Genomic DNA, 19842 nt, shown 5'->3' with positions numbered 1-19842 from the left:
ATCCAATGAACTAATTTCTAACAGGCTCAGGCTCAACAAGAGAAGGATTTCTCCGTTATGCAATTCCTTAGTTACTTATGGAATGCATCGCTACAAGATACTGTGCTAACTGCTAAACTGAATAGCTTTTAAAAAAGAGTGCTGCAGAGATGTGGAGGATGGCTTTATCATCTGTCAGTCAGACAGCCTCTGGCCCATGAAGGCTAATATCACAATAAATCTGTCAGCCTGCAAGGTGCTGTAAGACTCTTTGTAGCTTTTGCTGCTACAGGCCTTCCTGGAGCTTGATCAGTGTTTATCAGCAGATAGTTGTGGCACTATAACACACTAGTTCTCAAAAATAGTCATCTCCCATTGCTTATACTCAATAAGCTCTTCATGTAAGATTTCTAAAAATACATGACTAGCAACTACAACTGTCAGAATACTAGTCAAGGGCATTTTTGGTATCTTACCTGTCTGAAAATTTAAGGTATTCCAAATGTTGACACTTGGGGGCTAACCCAAGACATTGCAGCATGAGACATTTCCCAGCCATTTCCTCTTTGCCTTCACTTTCAGGTAGTGTCACAAGTTCATGCTGCAATTCTCACAACAAAGGAAATATATAAATGCTCTACTTCAGGAGCAGCAACTGTTGTGAAAACATTGCTTTACATTTATTAAGGAACATTGATTAGGAGCGGCTGCTTCTAATCTGGCGAGTCTTTCCCTGCTCCTCCTCCACATGCAGCCAGCTGGGTGACCTTGGGCTCAACTCAGCACTGATAAAGCTGTTCTAACCTCACTCACAGGGTGTCTGTTGTGGGAAGAGGAAAGGGAAGGTGACTATAAGCCACCAGGTAGTGAAAAGTGATGTATAAAAACCAACTCTTCTTCTAAACTCCAAGAAATGATTGCATGTGTGTTTAATCAGCAGACGTCCTGGTTAATTTTTAATTGAGGTCAGCAGTGTCGCAATAAAACTGAATTCATGTTTCAAGATTCTGATATTTTTTATTTTCTGAAGAAAAATGAAGCAAATCACAAAAGACATATATCTTTAGGGAGATTATATATATATATATATATATATATATATATATATATATATATATATATATATATATATATATAATATTATATATAATATTATATATCTTTAGGGAGATATCAACAATTGTTTTTTGAAGAGAATGAAACACTTCTTTCCCCCTCCATTGTGGATCATGGTATTTCAAGGCTTGGCTTTTACAGCATGGTTTAGTCATCAGAATATCTAACTAGGATCTGAAAGAATCTCCCTCTCCCATGACCCCGGGTCTTATCACATACTCACAGTCTTACCTCAGGGTTGTTGTAAGTGTAAAGTGGAGGAGCAGAGAATGATATAAATTGCTTTGAGTCACCATAAGGGAGGAAGTCAGAGTATAAATGAAGTAAATAGATAAATAATGCCATATTTTAATATAAATAATTTTGTAGATTAGCCTCCTTCATCATCTGTTCCCTCTTAATAAAACAGTAAGGGGTGTTGGGGTGGGCTGTGTCCGTGATCAAAACTCCCGCATTGGCCCCTTGGCCCCGGACTGACAAGTGGAGGGGCCAATCGAAAATCACAAAGTGAAGCGCCTTCAGATTGGGCCCTCACCAGGACAGACCAGGGAGAGGAATGGGAAGGCGACTGTAAGCCACTTTGAGCCTCCTTTGGGTAGGGAAAAGCGGCATATAAGAACCAACTCTTCTTCTTCTTCAAAATGGCTGGAGACATATGGGAACTGACATGACTTTTTCCAACCTTGGCCTGGCAAATAAAAAATCAGTATATATAAAAAAAACCTTACTAAGGTCAAGACTGATATGCACAGAGAGTCTTCCTCTTAGGGTTGCCAGCTTCCCTGTGATGCCCTCTACCCCACCTCCCTCATCAGGAGTCTGCTATGGGGAGAGGAAGGGAAGACGATTGGAAAATGCTTTGAGACACCTGAGGCCTACTGGGTCACTGCAGCCCATTCCCAGTTCTCTCAGACCTCTCACAGCCCCACATAACTCACAGGTTGACTATTGTGGGGAGACGAATGGAAAAGGTGTTTGTAAACCGCTTTGAGACTCCTTTGGGTAGTAAACAACAGGGTACAAAAATTCGTTCTTCTTCTAAGGAACAACCATGAAAGAATCATGTGGGCCCATAACATGTTATTAACAGTGAAAAAATGGAAAAGAAGGAACAGGGTGGACACCTGTGTACTGTGACTACCCCATGTGTATTAGTACAGAGGGGCATTTTGGTGTCTATGGCCTAATTCACACAAGAAGGGAAATGATGCAGAACTGGGGGGAACTGGTTGCCATGTAATCTTCCCCTAAGAAGAATCTCCAGTCTGATTTTCCCTTTACATATCTGAAGAAATGGCTCTGGAAAGCTCATCTGTAACTACTATGCCACAATTCCCAAAGATCAGTCCTCTCCCATACTCAATGATCATTCCACACCACAGGTTCTTGGCACCCATATCTCCACACCCATGCCCTCATTTGCCACCACACCACCACAACCTCCCACACACATTCAACCGCATGCCCTTACAGACTGGACATCTCCTCCCCTTCCTCTTCCCACTGCCAAGATCTAGCGCCCATTATATTCTTGGATACAACAGGCTTTGCCCCTAGTTTATAATCATACTGGTGTCCAAGGTCAGGAAATATGAACATCCTGCTAAAGATTTGCCAAGTTTTCTTAGAGCAGCTGCTAAAGGGAATCCTCAATTAATAGAAGTGGTCTCAAATTCATCTATTCTAATGATGGAGTTTAATAGATTATTGTTGACTCGTAGGAGGGCATTTTGTGCTGGAATAAGACATGCCATGCCAATGTTTGGTATAAACAAGGCCACAGCTTTATTACCTCCCGACAGGAGGGTTGGTGCAGCATCAGAGAGGGAGCCTGACCTAGCAGTCAGTGGATGGCACCAAAACGTGCAGAGTCCAGAGGCACCCTGGGGGTCTGCACCATTCTCAGCTGGGAGAGCAGATCCCCTTGCCTACTAAAGTCTGCCCTAAGGGAAGCAACCTGTGTCGAGGAGCCAATGGCATCCACCTCATTTGGCTGCCCCCAGGCTGCCTGGCAATGAGCCCCTGGCCTCCCACCCGGGTAAGCCACAATCATTCACATGCCATCTCTTATGGATGCTACATACCTCAGGGAGTCTAAGGTACACCGAACTCCCTGCCAACAGGATCCATCCCATGCAAACCTACAGCTGTGATGAAATATTAACCATGAAACATCCACCTCAAACTCTAGAGCAAGGCTTTTTCCACATCAACATAGGTTGGGTGGTGGGAGGGAAGCTGCTCTGTGGTATCCTAGGTGAAAAGGCTGGGACCCGTGCACATGGCATCTATATAAGTGCTGCAGGTCTTGCCTACACACTTAGACACTGCACACATCTGCGTGCGCATCTCATGCCATGAAGGGTCACTGGGGCAGTCATGCCTGACTCCAGCCAGCTCTCCGCAGTGTCAACTAGTGGCCGTGGTGCGTCTTGGCTGCAGTGAGTCTTGGCCACACATTTTCGCACTGAATACAGTGCTACCAGAAGAGAGGTGGGGTATATAAATACCCTAAATTAATGCATTCCAACTTTTTTTTTCTTTCAAATTTGATTTTTTTTCTTTTTAGCAAATAGCTTAAAGTTCATCCCATTGTCTCAGTCTATATATCAATATATATTTTTCTTGAAAGGATTGATTAGGCTCCTTTTATTTATCTCCTGGTTACACGAAACCTTTATTAATTTGTAACCACTTGGTGAGCAGTATCTTATTTGGTTAAGGGCTAAGTGAGAGAAGAGTGGGCGGGGCCTGTCCAGGTTAGGGCCCAATCAGAAGGCGCAATTGCATTTTCATTACTAGCATCCCTACACTGCAGAGCCAAAGGCCGGGGTATACTTTAAACAATTTCATTTCATAGAGGTATTGAAGTACCAATTCATTTACAAGTGAGGGGAATAACCACTGAGGAAAATTTAGCTTGAAAATGGGAGATATCTAGGGGCCATTCCGCACTGGGATCCATGTTGCAAATTGTTTGCGGAATGAAAAATCGCCATTTTAAATAGTGGAATTCGTCGTTATGCATACCTGCCTTTGTAGTGGAATCCAGTTGCGTTTCTATCGTTTCCCACAGGGTTCCGGTCTCGGCAAAAATCGCTAGCCAGGAAGCACTATTGCCGAGCTCGTCCCGCCCCTGGCCGTCAAGCAGCCAATGGGCGGCTGTTATCATGCTCCCAAACAGCCCCTTTCCCTTTAAGGAAGGTTAAAAAAATACACTTGTTGCAACGAACCTGCGTTGATTCGTTGCAACGGAGAGACCCATCCAGCTGGCAGGTGGTGTTTGAGCTGCCGTTTCATCGTTGCTACGCTCCCCCTGAGTGAAACCCCCCCCTCACGGGTGCGATTTTTGGCCGAAAACAGTGTGAAAAATAAAGGGAAAATAAACCAACAAACGGGCTTCTATGTTGCTTGTGTTTGGTGACTTTAAACAGAGGGACTGCAGCCGGGGAAGCCTCACTGGGTAAACGAAGGCTTGCTGGTGCGTTGATCTCCGCTCGCTCAGAGAAAAAAAAAATGGCGATCGCTTCACCGGAAGATCAGAGGAGAGAGCCAGGGGGAGGGACTTTGCAGAAACCGCAACAATGGTAATGCACAGAACTTTCCTGCTAGTGTTGCAGACTGGTTGCAGGAGTGTAGCGCTTTCCGGAGGGTGAATCCACTTTTTGGGATTTCCCTGAAAGCGCTACAATGAAGCGCTTTTTGCGGATCGGTTTCAGGAGTGTTGCAGATTGTCAACGACATTGTGCATAACGGCAAAACTGTAGCGATTTCAATTAGTAACCATTGTGCTATTTTGGACGAATGTGGAACGGCCCTAGAAATCAATTTTGGTTGGATCCTGCGATAAAGCCATACAGAAAGAATAGACCTTTTATTTTATTTTCTTTATTCTGTATAAAGTTCACAGACATTGCTATTAGCTTTGGGATAGGTTTTTCTTTCTTTTTGGTTGTATACACTACAAGCTGTCCCTTTTGTCTATATTTGCTTGTACAATATCATTTAGGCCTGAGCTGAATTCTTGAACATAACCTGACAATCGCAGTTATTGTATATGCTAGGATGTTCATTAATGTACCCAGTTAGATAACATTTGACCGATGATATATGTGACTATGTAGATTATATGTACATACATTTAATGCTGTCACTTCCCATTAAAAGTATATAAAGGGATAGCTGGGATGATCATGCTGTATATGGTGATAGTGGATGTATGGAATCCTGAGGTATAATTGCTAGTAGATTAATTTTTGGCTACTATCGTGTGAGAGTCGGCTTCCATTGGTCCATTTGTCCTCAGAGGCAGCAGTTCCCTGGGATCTCCAAGAGAAAAGGTCTTTCCCAACATCTTCTAGGTTTTTTGATAAGCTGGAATTGAACCAGGGACTTTTTGTATGCAAATCACATGTTTGAGTATTGAGCTATAACTCCTGCCCTAGAACAATCCTCTCTACATATGGAGGAGGCAGAATTCAACAAAACAATAACTATAAAAAATATAAGTCTGAAGCTAGACAGAAACATAATCAATAAGATACTCCCGATACTTTTTTTTTCTTTACAGGAGAATCAACCCGCAAAAAGCCTTTTCTGTCCTCATTATTTTTGAGCATGGTTTATTAACTGAGAAACCTGTTTCTGCTTTAACATGTAGGCTTGTATTTCTGCGAGTTGCCACTAGGTTGCTCCTATTTTTAACGACAATATTTGTCACAATTCTGTTATATTTATGCTGCCAGTATGTTAATTGCCCCCAAAGGTCCCTCCTGCATTGAAGACTAATATGAAGCATCATTTACATGATTTTGAAAAAAAATGCATTACATATGATTACACACTTGTAATCATTTCTTCAGATCTCATTACATTTTCATAACATTCTGCCATGAGCCACCTTTCCCAAGGGATCATCGATAATTTAAGAGGCAATTGCCTGTTTAACCTCATCTTGCAAAATCTTATCTACTAGAGCTATGGACTCCGTAACTAGAACTCGAGGGAGCTGGATGTCATCCAAACAAAGCTTAATTTGGGCAGCATCAATATTTGCTCCATTAAAAACTTACTACACAACTTGATAACATAGCTAGGGAATACCATCTGGATTTTTAAACCTACGACATTATCATCTATCTCACTGGCTACCTTGTTTTTTACCTATTCCTTAAAACAATTATGCAATTTGTAGAGGAATGATAAGGCTAACTCTAAACTCGATTAGAAGATTGAAATCTAGTAAATTGGTACAGCTTGATTAAAGTTTGTTGATATGATCTGGTCTCTTTTGCAAGTTTCAGAGTGAATTTAAAATCAAATGGAAGAGAACTTAGTGCTATATATTAAAATTAGTTAGTTTTAGTTTAGATTCTCATCAAAATGGTGCCTGTAGGAGCTATGATGCCACCCCTTCTAGCTTTTGCTTTCAGAAGTGTTACTTAGGGATGGGCATGAACTGAACTACAAAGCAAAATTCATCATGAAATTTTCCCTGTTCTTTGTTCACAAACCAACATACATGATAGATCTACCATCACAAACTTTCAGGAACTTGTAAAAAGTTTGGGGTGGTTCATGGGTGGATAGGTAGCAGGGATTTAAAGGAACTCCTAGTCCCTTTATCCCCTGCTTTCAGTTCCCCACACAAACTATACAGCTATGTGACAGACAGGGCCAGTAGCACATATTTATTTATTTATTTCCCACCATCCCAAAGGCTCAGGGTGGCATAAATAAAACAGAAACAGTACAAATAACTCAGTTTATAATAATACGGTAATAATAATAACAACATTATGAACAATAGAACATTGGGGAGAACAATAAGTTAACTCTTATTGATAGCCCAATGGGGTGGGTGAGTTTGCAGTGATGGTTGTAGGAGGGAGGCTTCGGAGGCTGATTGGAAGCAGTGGTTCTGGTCAACCTCAACCTAATGCCTGGCAGAGAACCTCTCTTTTGCAGGCCCTGCAGAACTGTTCAAGTTCTATCAGGACCCTGATCTCCTCTGGGAGCTCGTTCCACCAGGTGAAGGCCAGGAAAGAAAAAGCTCTGGCCCTTGTTGAGGTCAAGTGGGCTTCCTTGGGGCCAGGGATCACCAGGAAGTTGGAAGTGGTGGAGTGTAAGGCTCTTTGGGGAGTGTAGGCAGAGAGGCGATCCCTCAGGCACACTGGGCTCAGACTGTGTGTGGCCTTAAAGGTGATAACCAAAATCTTAAGCCTGATCCAGAATTCAATCAGAAGCCAGTGCAGCTGCTGGAGGATGGGCTGGATGCGGGACCTCTGAGGTGTTGCTGTGAGGACCCTGGCAGCTGCGTTCTGGATCAGTTATAGTTTCCGGATCAAGGATAAGAGCAGGCAGGCATAGAGTGAGTTGCAGAAGTCAAATCTAGAGGTGACTGTCACATGGATCACTGTGGCTAGGTGTTCGGGGGCCAAGTGGGGTGCTAGTAGTTTGGCTTGATGAAGGTGGTAAAATACCAGCCACGCTACTGTTGTGATCTGAGCCTCCATAGAGAGAGAGGCATCAAGAATCACCCCCAGTTTCCTGGTGGATAGGGCCATTGATAGCCATACTCCATCCAGGTTGGGTAGACATGCTTCCTTGCTTGGACCTTTCCTGCCCAGCCACAGGACCACTGTCTTTGAAGGTGCTATGCATGTGCTATGTAACCTGTGCTTTCAGCAGCCCTACATGGATCAAGGGTATAGCCTCTCTCCTCCCTCCTTTTCCTTATTTAAAGACACTTGGAGTGACAGCCTTTTCCACTGTGGGGCACCACTTCAACCCATTCTGGCTGCTCCCACTGCAAATGTACACTGCTAGGGCTCTGCAAATCCTTAAACCAAGGGTAGTCAACCTGTGGTCCTCCAGATGTCCATGGACTACAATTCCTATGAGTCCCTTCCAGCAAACGCTGGCAGGGTCTCATGGGAATTGTAGTCCATGGACATCTGGAGGACCACAGGTTGACTACTCCTGCCTTAAACCACTCCTGTAAACTGCACGGAGCTTTTATTCCACTCCCAGGTCGATTCAGCCCTCCTGTCTGCACTGAAATCGATTTCCAGTTTGATTTCCATCGATGGAAATTTTCCATCTGCAACCGTCATGCCTCGACCCGCATTCACCGTACCTTTGCCTCGGAATATCAGGGAGCGCTTATTTTCTGGAATATCCACCAATTCGCGCCGGATGCACCAAAGGATCCACGTGTAGATGTCCTCGGCACTCGGATTAACCGGCATTCCTCCCCCCACTCCTCCCCAATGGTGACGTTACGGAACTGTCTTTTGCTGATTGGTCAACCAACCCCCGCGTTTCCAATGCTGACACTGCATGGTTCTCTCTTGCTGATTGGTCGACAACCCCCCCCCCACCTTTCCAATGCTGACTGAACATGTTTATCTCCTGCTGATTGGTCAACTCGCGGAGTCAAAAGAAAAGGGGAATAATTGTTTCATGGGTAAATACGCTGTTCAGCTCTGTTTTGAGAGCTTAGATTGTTTGAGACAGCACAGAAATGGAAAAGTGTACAAATACGGTAATAAATAAAACATATCCAGGCGCACTCTGGTGGGAAGTACGTCAGAACGTCAGGAATCAATTTAAACTAACGTGTTGCAGATGACGTAAGTATGTTAAAGCTGTTTCGTTTCGGAAATAATGTTTGTTGCAGATCACTCATAATGCCCGAGCTCGAATTGGGCGGAGATCGGCAAGAATAAAAGCGGAAAAATCAAGAGATGCAGAATAGGCCCTGGCGATCCTGTTTCCATATGATTGTGACGGCCAATGGCCAATACAATAAAAGTTTAACTATAAACCACTCCGGGTGGCAGGGAACAGAGGTATATCATATAAAGGTCTGCTATGTGATGAAAAAGAGAAGAAATATGAGCTTTGGCAAGCATTAACAGCTGAAACTTGGTAGCTCCATTTTTTGAGATAAAAAACTGAACCCAAAGGCACACTGTTACTGGTGGTGATAGAAAGTGCTGCCAAGACACAGCCAACTTATGACAGCTCTGTATGATTTTCAGAGCAAGAGATATTCAGAAGAGGACTGCCTCTATGTAACAACCTGAACTTCCTTAGTGGTTTCCCATCCAAATACAATATTACTTTGTTATTGCTCTGTTTGCTATTTTTTACAAGATTCTTTTGTTATTACAATAAATTTCTGTCTGCTATAGAAAAGGAAACTTGATGGTCCACGTTGATCTTCAACTTTCCTCCGAGGAACATACAGCAGTATGTCATTTCATACACATCAAAACTAGAGAGGTTTGAACAGCCGCCATCTTGGCTCATATCCCATTTGCTGACTGTTAACAGGGAGCTAGTTATTTTATGACCAGTTTGACTGTTTGTTGACCTGTATGTGGTTCTTTGCAGTGTGCTTCACTTTATTCCTTCCTATCCATGCAGTAATTGGCTTTTCATGCATGAGCATTTTCATATAGCCTGATTAGTTCTACTCTCCTCCTCCTCCCCTCACATCCTTGCAGTTCACCTGATCTGCTTAGTAGGTAATTATTTGAATAGACAATTAGATCAGTCACAAAACACCTTATATCAATCTTGTATTTTAAGAAAATCATACCTTTCAGGGTTTATTTAAGTATTCCCAATGGGTGCTATGGTTGCCAATTGATTTTGCAAAAATCCAGCATGCACCGGATTAGTAGGTAAGCAGCTGTTGAGCACTAACAGAATGGGCTGAATGATGAGCTCATGTCTGAACAACACCTTCAAACACATTTATGGCAAAAGGGTAACTTGAAAATATTTTTTACATTCTCACTCGTCCGCCTCCTCTGCCATCACCACCACCACTACCACCACTATCATCATTCTTTCCTGACACTCCCAGCAAGCCGGCTTGTGGAGGGTTACACAATAAAAAGCCCCATACATAAAAATCCCCATTAAAACCCAATTAAAATGAACACTAATACAAAAAGACAGTAGTACAACAGTAATACAAATAAGCCCTCCCCTATAATGGAACGACCACCGGTGGAGATGATGTGTGAGTACAACAGCTGGCCACCAATGATGATGTTCCCAATGATGAGGGCATACCTTCCTTAGGGGGCCTATCTGATCTTCTCCCTGCACTGGCCTCATCCTTAGACATGGCAGAAGAGTTCCATCTTATAGGCCCTGAGGAATGCCAAAAGCTCCCACTGGGGCCGCAGCTGTTCCAGGAGCTCATTCCACCAGGTAGGGGCCAGGATTAAGAAGCCCTGGCCCTGGTCGAGGCCAGGTGAGCTTCTATGGGGCTGGGAATGACCAACCAGTTGGTACCTGCAGCACGTAAAGCCCTGCGGGTGGCATAGGGTGACAGGCAATCCCTCAGATATGTGGGTCCCAGACCACGAAGAGCCTTAATGGTCAATACCAGAACCTTGAACTTGATCCGAGCTGCAACTGGCAACTAAGTAGGGCATACTTTATCTAGTCATAGAATCATAGAACCACAGAATCATAGAGTTGGAAGGGATCTCTTGTGTCATTTATTATTATTGTTGTTGTTGTTGTTGTTTAATTTGGATTTTTATACCGCCCTTCCCTATGGCTCTGGACAGTTTACATAAAACATTTTGGAACATTTGCATAGAACACTATCAAAATCAGTATAACAGTATAACAATAACAACAACACACCAACTAGAACAACTAGTCCAACCCCCTGCACTATGCAGGACACTCACAACCCTATTGCTCATCCACTGTAACCTGCCACCCCCTTGAATCGTCACAGAAACAGCCTTTCCGTCAGATGGTTATCCAGCCTCTGTTTAAGAATTTCCAAAGATGGAGAACCCACCACCTCCCAAGGAACCTGTTCCACTGAGAAACCACTCTAACTGTCAGGAACTTCTTCCAAACATTTAGCCGGAATTTCTTTTGAATTAATTTCGTCCCACTGGTTCCGGTCTGTCCCTCCGGGGCAAGAGAGAACAATTCTGCTCCATCCTCCATATGGCACCCTTTTAAATACTTTAAAAAGGCTCCTCCCTTTCCCTTTCTTGAAGATGGGGACAACATTTGTCCACTTCCAATCATCTGGCACCTCACCTGTTCTCCAAGAAGTGTCAAAAAGAATGGACAGAGGTTCAGAGATTACATCTGCAAATTCTTTTAGTACCCTTGGATGCAATTCATCTTGCCCAGAAGACTTTGTGTCATTTAAAGAAACTAGGTATTTGTGGACTGCCCATAGTGATCCTAGGCCACCATTCCCATCCCCCCTGTTGTGTTACATTTTTGCCACATTGAGGACTGTTTCTCTCACAAGAGAAGACTGAGGAAAAATAGAAGTTTAGCAGTTCAGCCCTCTTTTTATCGTCATACATAAAAATCCCCATTATTAAATATCATCCCTCACCCAGAAATAGAGTACCTGCTAAGCAGTATGTATTATATTCAGTTGGTATTCCTGCCTTATGTATAAATGATGATTATAGGGAATAGGGTAATAGCACTTACTGGCTCTTAGTGGGAAAAAGCATCCTCCAATGTCAGTGTGGTTGATAAGCCAATGCTGCAAGCCTTGATCAATGGCTGGGGGCATTCCATGGACTTGTTGACAATCAACATGACTGGCCCGAAGTGATGTACCATCATGACCAGGGCCCATTATGCACGGCCGCCGAAACAGCGATTTCGGGTCACATGGAAAATGCGGAGGGGGAAGACGCGAAGCATGGGAGGGGGTGCGACGGCGGCAAAACCCAGAGTAACCGATTATGCATGCGGCAATCCCAGTGCCGCTTCTGGTTGCGCCCCATTCACCCAGAAGCTACGCTTTCTTCCGCGTTTCGCTGATGCGGCTTTTTTGGCGGCATGCACTGAAGCTGCGGCCAGTTGCAGCCGGCTCCGTGCATTATCGGTGATTTTAGTCACTGCCATTCCACCCCGAATGTGCGTTATTCCCCCCGTGCATAATGGGTCCAGGAGAGCAAGATCCCATAACCCAGCCAATCACTATAAAAGGGATAGCAAACACAGCAGAAGACAGAATCAGGATACAGGATGAACTTGATAGCTGGATTGTGTGAGGTGATGGTACCACTTTACTCTGCTCTGGTTAGACCTCAGTTACTGTGTTCTGTTTTGGGCACCACAATTGAAAAGGGATGTAGAGTGCATCCAGAGGAGGGATTTGGAGATGAAGGCATATGTGGAAAGGTTGAGGAAGCTTGGTCTGTTTACCCTGGAGAGAAGACAACTAAGAGCTGATATGGTAGCCATCTTCAAGTACTTGAAGGATTGTCACACAAAGGACAGTGAAGAGTTGTTTCCTGCTGCTTCAGAAGGTCAGACCAGAACCAATGGAATGAAATTAATTCAAAAGAATTTTGGGCTTAACCTCTGGAAGAAGTTCCTGACAGAGTGTTTCCTCAGCGGAACAGGCTTCCTCAGGAGGCGGTAGCTTTGGATGTTTTAATGCAGATAGCCAACTGATAGAAATGCTCATTCCATGTACTTAGGCAGATAGTAAGTGGGTGGGCAGAAGTGATTGTGTCTGAGCTTGGCTATTGTGGCCCTTTCAGGGAAATGCTGATCACTTTGGGTTCAGAAGGCAGATTTCCTCCAGACCAGACTGACCAGAGATTCAGGGGGGGGGGCTGGGGGGGGACATCATCTGGACATGGAATTGGGGTTACCATGGGTGAGCAGGTAGTTGTGAATTTCCTGCATATTGCAGGGGCTGAAGACCCTGGAGGTGCCTTCCAGCTCTATGATTCTGTGACTTGCAAATATTCCGTCCAGGAAAGAGGGGGCTGAGGGAGTGAGGACATCGTTGCTATCTTTAAGTATTTGAAAAGGTGTCACTTAGAAGAGGGCAGGGAGCTGTTTCTGCTGGCAGCAGCTATGTACTCACAACTAGGCATGGGTGATTTGGATTTGGTATAGTGGTTAAGAGTGGTGGCTTCTAATCTGCAAGCCCAGTTTGATTTCCCCCCCCCCCTCCCACATGCAGCTAGCTGGGTGACGTTGGACTTGCCTCAGCGCTGGTAAAGCTGTTCTGATGGAGCCGTAATATCAGGGCTCTCTCAGACTCAGCTACCTCACAGGGTGTCTATTGTGGGGAGAGGAAAGGGAAGGGGATTGTAAGCCACTTTGAGACTCCTTCTGGTACAGAAAAGTGGCATATAAGAACCAACTTTTCTTAATATGAAAATTTCATGCAAACCTTAAGTGCTTAAAATGATTACAGGAAAATATACACATGCCTTACATTTAAAACATTTATACATATGAATAAATATTTATACAACTGAATGCAAACAGGAGACATAAGTTAGACCATTGGTACTTATGGAGACATAAGAAACCATTTCTAACTACATAATATTATTCATAAACCAAGTGCCAACTGACTAGACATGTTTGGTGACATCTTCCTAGTAGCCTGAAAAACAAAGACAACAACAACAGCAAAACAGTTGCAAGACATGACATTCAATAAATATAGTCACCTAACTGTTCTACCTACCACTGCTATCACTGTTTTATGGCAAGTAAACTACCAGTGTGAGGGGGAGAAGGTTAAAGAGAATAATGAAATAATGATTTTGTAGAATGTATGCCTCACATTATGTTCAGGCTATTATAGTGTTGGTAAAAAGACTGACTTTCATTATTGCAGGTGAACTGCTATCCAGACAGTGAGAAGCACTATTAGAATTCCAATAATATCCTGGCTTTATGTACCTAAACCAAATGATATTACTGCTTCTACAACATAGGGTAGTAGGAGCAAAACTAAACAAACTCATAAGTTTGGAAGCTAAACCTTTGGCACTATTTACTTATACTTCAGGCCTGAAGGCTGAGAACAGAGGAAGACATTTTCAATGATATCAATTAAATCAATTTCGTATAACTGCGATTCCCTTAAAAAAAAGTTAACTATTGTCACAAAGATCTCAGCCCTGACGATGGAATGAACAGGGTCATGCATCATTTCCAGAAGATCCGCATAGCTTTTGGTTGTGATAGAACTCTGGAGGGAATTTAATCAACATGACTGTTGATAAATTGAAAAAAATGATTGAAAAACAAAATGCCTCCCTGCCCTTGCGGTTTGCACTTGACATGGAAATATTACCACCAAAAGGTTCTTTGCAGTGGACTTTACAGATCTTAATGGGAAATGTGATATAAAGAATGCTGGTGCAAGGCAGGACTTGAATTTTGTCTATAAAGAAGACAGAGAACATGCTGGAGTGTTGGTATAACAATTTGTCCCCTGGTGTTATCGATTTAGGATTGGGGAGGGGTGAGTAGAGAAATCTGTGGCTAGTTTTACATTCTTCTGTTACTTGTCATTTCTAGGGATCTTGAATCATGCCATAGCATAGTTAGGAGCAGTGAGCTAGATGGAGACACCAGAAATCCAAAGCCAAAAATATAGATGAAAATGGCTGTCTCTGTTCATTACACTGGGTTCCCAAAATGATATTGGGAATCCAAGATTCATGGTGAAATGAACAACCCTCCCACCAAATCCATGTGGTTTCAAGTTCAGGTACTTAGGAAGCCAGCAAGAGTATTCACTCTCTCTATTATTCCTTGATACCAGGCCATGGTATTCTTCCAATGAGGCAAGAGAAATGCATAAAGAGAATGTACACCATGAGTGTACACCTGTGGTCTTCTAATTCTGCTTGTTTCCTGCAACAGTATCCTTCCTTTTCATGGGATTGTGGAAAGGGGGTAAACAGAGCACTTCCAGTCACCTTTGCCAACAATCCATAGGGAGGAAAATTTCAAAGTAGCTGTTAGTCCTTACTGTTTTTTAGTTGCATTGAGTATGCACAGAAAGGAGACACTTTTCAGGACCTGGGAAAATGGAGCTGCTTTGCTGCACATGCTTGAGATGGGGGGGGGGGACTGGAGAGGGAGGATTGTGATCCATGTAATTTCAGTGGCAGTATGTGCCATGACTGCTGCACAGAAAACCCTTGAACTGGCTATGTGTAGGGAAAAAAGATCATAAAAAAGACTGGAATGGTGTGGGTTGGCCAGTGACCATGCACAGCTATCATCTTACCAGTGAGCTGAGTGAGAGGGGATGACTGTAGAGCCATTGAACATAGTGTGACAGAAAGGAAAACCTGCAAACTACGTGTCTTGGAATGCTGGCCATGCCTTGCAATCACCTTGCCAGTGATATGAATGAAAGGGAATGGCTCTAGAGTCTTGGAACAAATGGAAACCCACCATACTCCCCACAAGCAATGTTGTGACCCCACCCAGGCTGTAATACCCAGGCTCTAGCTTTCTGCTGATATAGCAAGGATGTGGTGATTCAGATCTGTGACCTTGACTGAACACCCATAGTGGATTGTCTGCAGTTACCATACCAATGGTGTGAGTGAAAAGGGATCACTCTGGAACCATGTAACAAAGAGAAGGCCTTTTCATAGACTTCCAGAATTGTTAAGTATGGCAGGACCCCTTGACCCACAGACAGGCACACTGTCTTCTATACCCAACAACACTCCTCAATAGTCTAGGCTTAAGCCAAATCCATGACCCACTACACTCAATCACCTTGCCAGCAGAGAGAGAAGGACCACTCAAACTCCAGAACAGAAAAACCTTGGCCATGCACAGCTATCATCTTGGCAATGAACCCAATGAAAAGGTTGCTTAAAGCTCAGTGCAACAAACATTGGAGACATCAAACAAAAGGAAAAACGACAAACTCCTGGGTGCGATACGTTATTCCACCTAACAGGATCTGGTCAATCAGTCGTTCCTGGCACGGCAGGCCGTGAAGGGATGGGGGAGGCAGGCCCTGCCCAAGCCCGATGATCGCCGCCCCATCACGCAGCAGGTTTTGGTTTGCATATTGGACGGCCTCCCGGGGGCGTGCAGCTCCAGTTACGAAGCGCGCATGTTCAAAGCGGCATTCTGCACGGCATTCCATGGGGCGTTCAGGGTGGGCGAATTAGCAGCCCATTCCCGGGCACCCGCCTCCTTCACAGGTCTGCGAGCCACGGACGTCTGCTTACACGAGGACGGCATGCAGTGTTTTCTGCGCCAGTCTAAGGCCGACCAAAGGGGCAGGGGGCGGCACGTATTCCTCCCGTCCGTGCCGGGGTCCCCGGACTGTCCGTTGAGGACCATGGCCGGGTATCTCGCAGCCCGTCGGCATCTCCCTGGCCCCCTTTTTCTTCACCGGAACGGAACTTGCCTCTCGTGGTTCCAGTTCGTTGCTGTCCTCTGAAGGTGCCTTGCGGCTGGGGGCTACCAGGCGTCCATGTATGGATCCCACTCGTTCCAGATCGGTGCTGTCACGCAAGCGTATCTGGCGGGCAAGAGCAGCCAGGACATACAGCGGTTGGGGAGGTGGCGCTCACGGGCGTATGAGGTTTATATCCGCCCGGGGCAGGTCGACTAACGTCTGGTTCTTTCAGGTGTTTCGTCGGCAGCGTCCGTCGCCATAGTCGGGCACAGCATACCATTCTGGGCAGGCCGCTACGCAACGTCGACCCGCTGGGGACGGGACCTCGGATTGGAAGACACCTGCCGTATCGCCTGGTGGATGAGACGGGGGCTCAAGTGGGATTCCTTGCTGCCACTTGTGGCGGACGAGGTTCACCGGGCCGGGGCCCCAGACGTCTTGGTCATCCATCTCGGCGAGAATGACCTACCCGCGATGACGGGCTGGCAGCTCAGTGCGCGTATTGCTGAGGATTTGTCAGTCCTGAGACAATGCCTCCCGAAGTCCCGGCTGCTGTGGTCCGAGTTGCTGGACAGACTGACGTGGCGGGCGGCAGTTCGTCATGATCGGGTGAATTGGGCCAAGCAGAAGGTCAACAAAGCAGCTAAGAAGACGGTGCTGGCTTTGGGAGGCGGCGTGGTTCCTCACCCGGAGATTTCCTTTCGCGCCCCGTCCCTATATCTGTCCGATCGGGTCCACTTGTCCGATCAGGGCTGTGAGCTGTGGTTGACCGCAGTGAGGGAGGGGTTGTGCAGGAGTTTCGTTGAGGGTTGGCGGGAACAGGCATAAGACCGCCTGTCCTGTGGCGGTTATGCTCGGTAGGGAGCCTGTTGGAAGGGAGGCCCACCTGTGTGTGGAACTCCCTGAGGTGGGGGTCTCAGTAAGGAGACCGGCCAGGACCCGGGCGTGGCCTACCCGGCTGGGAGGCCAGGGGCCCGGGGAGCCAAGCGGCGAGCGGGTACCAATGGAGGCGGACGCCCTTTGGATCCCGTGCTGCCGCTTCCCTGAGTTCCGCGGCGAAAGGCGTCCCATCCTCCCGGCTGGGAGTGAGGAGTGGAGCCTGAGCACCGCGGTCCAAGGTTGCAGCCGGACGGCTGACGGGGTCAGGCTCCCTTGCCAGCATAAGGCCAACCCTCCGTTGGGGTTGTTTGCTCAATAAACAGCTGCGGCCAAGTTATTTGCCAAACATGGAGTCGTGTCATTGCTGGAGTAGTCGCCACCTGCTAGTCAAATAGCGGCCATGGATTGCCGCGGCCGCCGTTGACGATGCGGGGGCACCCGGCAATGACGTGGCTCCCCCGGCGTCAGCAGGCCGCGCGGCCACGTGGCCTGAGAGGGGCAGGCCGCTTGGCCTTATAAAGGTCGAGAGCGCAGGCGCCAGCCCTCTTTCGCGCCAGCCGCCGCCGGGGACAGACACCCTCCCACCCTCCCAGTTTTTCATCGTTTCTGTCGTCGCAGCCACGGTTATGCTCGGTAGGGAGCCTGTTGGCAGGGAGGCCCACCTGTGTGTGGAACTCCCTGAGGTGGGGGTCTCAGTAAGGAGACCGGCCAGGACCCGGGCGCGGCCTACCCGGCTGGGAGGCCAGGGGCCCGGGGAGCCAAGCGGCGAGCGGGTACCAATGGAGGCGGACGCTCTTTGGATCCCGTGCTGCTGCTTCCTTGAGTTCCGCGGCGAAAGGCGTCCCATCCTCCCGGCTGGGAGTGAGGAGTGGAGCCTGAGCGCCGCGATCCGAGGTTGCAGCCGGACGGCTGACGGGGTCAGGCTCCCTTGCCAGCATAAGGCCAACCCTCCGTTGGGGTTGTTTGTTCAATAAACGGCTGCGGCCAAGTTATTTGCCAAACATGGAGTCGTGTCATTGCTGGAGTAGTCGCCACCTGCTAGTCAACAACCACCCATTGGCTGTTCATTTGATTGACGGCCAGGGGCGGGACAAAGCACAGAAAAAATCGCTTCCAGACTAGTGATTTTTGCGAGACCGGAAACCTGTGGGAGACGAATGAAACGCTACTGGATTCCACTAAAAAAGCAGGTATGCGCAACACCGAGTTTGCACTTTTAAAAATAGCATTTTCGCTTTGTGGGACCAATTGGCAACATTGGTCCTTGTGCAGAAACACCCTGGATTTTCTGGGAAATCTTTTCACTTTTCCAACTCCCTCAAACCACCTAAACAGTTCTGAAGTTCCTGCAGTGTTCAAAGAACTCAAAAAATCATATAGTTGGAAGAGACCTCATCCAACCCCTGTAGAATGGAGGAAATTCACAACTACCTGCCCAAACTCATGCTTGGATCAACCCTGGACCATTAAATGTCACTTAAAATACTTAATGGTTTGGGTGATTTGCTGAACACATCTGGATTTGTCTTATTAAATCAATTTCCTATCCTACGCACACTTCTGAAATGATCTATTTTGATTCTATTTATACTGTATCTTAATGTGGTTGATTGTAGCAGACTGTGTGTGTTTTTATATATGTATTTTATAAACGTCAAACTGTACATCCATGGGAGAGGGGTACTGTTTTAGTGCAGTAACAATACTGGATGGAGTCCTTACTAGATAAATCTTTATTAGAGTGCAACTTAGATTTCTTATTAGGTTATTGTGCAATCCTAAACAGAGTTATACTTGCTCCACCCACTCAGGATGATGACTGCAGGATGCAATCCTATGTGTTTGTGGCTGGTACAGCTGGAAAACCCAATATCTTTTCTCCTATGAAGATCAGACATTTAAAGGACTTTGAAATTACTTCTCCAACCACCTGAGCTTACTTTAAGACACAGAAAGTTAAACATCAGCCTCTGCTTGAAAAAGTGATAGAAGGTGAGAGGAAGACCATTATTTTTCTTGTATATTAACTTTAAAAGAGAAGTTGTCTTTTGCTAAAATATTCAAATATTTGGAAGGATAATTATTCTCATTAACAAAGTTAAAATACAGTAAAGTAATTTTAGAGACCGTGAAAACTACCCTTGGAAAAGTTGCTGATCCTTATTTTGGAATGTAAAGACAAGATACCTTGCTATTCATTGGCAGGCTGCCACTGAGATAAATTCATTTATGATACAATACTACCATATAGTGGACAAATACTGTCCGTGGCAGCTGAAAATATTGCAGGAGGGAGAAGGAAAGATGCCTTCCAAAGCGGCTACTAAGACAAAACAAGCATCTGGAAAACTAAGTATGGACACATTTAAGAAAGATGGATGGGGCCAACAGACAATTTGGCTTTTTTGGAGTTTAAACAGAAGGAACATCTCCTGAGATTGAGAAAAATTACAGATATAAAGGGAGAACATTTAAAGACAAAGAATGGCTAATACACTTGCAGATTTTAAACTTGCAGAAGAAGCTATGCAACTGTAAGTGGATTTTGTCCACAGTGTAAATTCTAGTTACAAAACAGTGGAGAAACTCCAAGAGATACTTTGGTCTAATTTTGAAGAAATCTACTGGAGTCAGAATCCTACAACAATATTCCA

The 19842-nt window shown here is 45.4% G+C and overlaps 1 long non-coding RNA gene across 1 annotated transcript in view; it reads left to right on the top strand.

Annotated features, from left to right (window-relative positions):
- The window catches only part of LOC143839074 (uncharacterized), a 31826-nt gene extending 12651 nt beyond the window's left edge, over positions 1-19175 (top strand). Inside the window, exons 2-3 of the long non-coding RNA XR_013231585.1 lie at positions 8128-8729; positions 19000-19175. This is a non-coding gene — a long non-coding RNA (uncharacterized LOC143839074). The remainder of the gene's footprint in view (positions 1-8127; positions 8730-18999) is intronic.
- The last annotated feature ends 667 nt before the right edge of the window (positions 19176-19842 follow it).

The sequence above is a fragment of the Paroedura picta genome, chromosome 5 (assembly GCF_049243985.1).
Source record: "Paroedura picta isolate Pp20150507F chromosome 5, Ppicta_v3.0, whole genome shotgun sequence".
Taxonomy (NCBI): domain Eukaryota; kingdom Metazoa; phylum Chordata; class Lepidosauria; order Squamata; family Gekkonidae; genus Paroedura; species Paroedura picta.
This window is presented reverse-complemented; position numbering and strand designations above follow the sequence as displayed.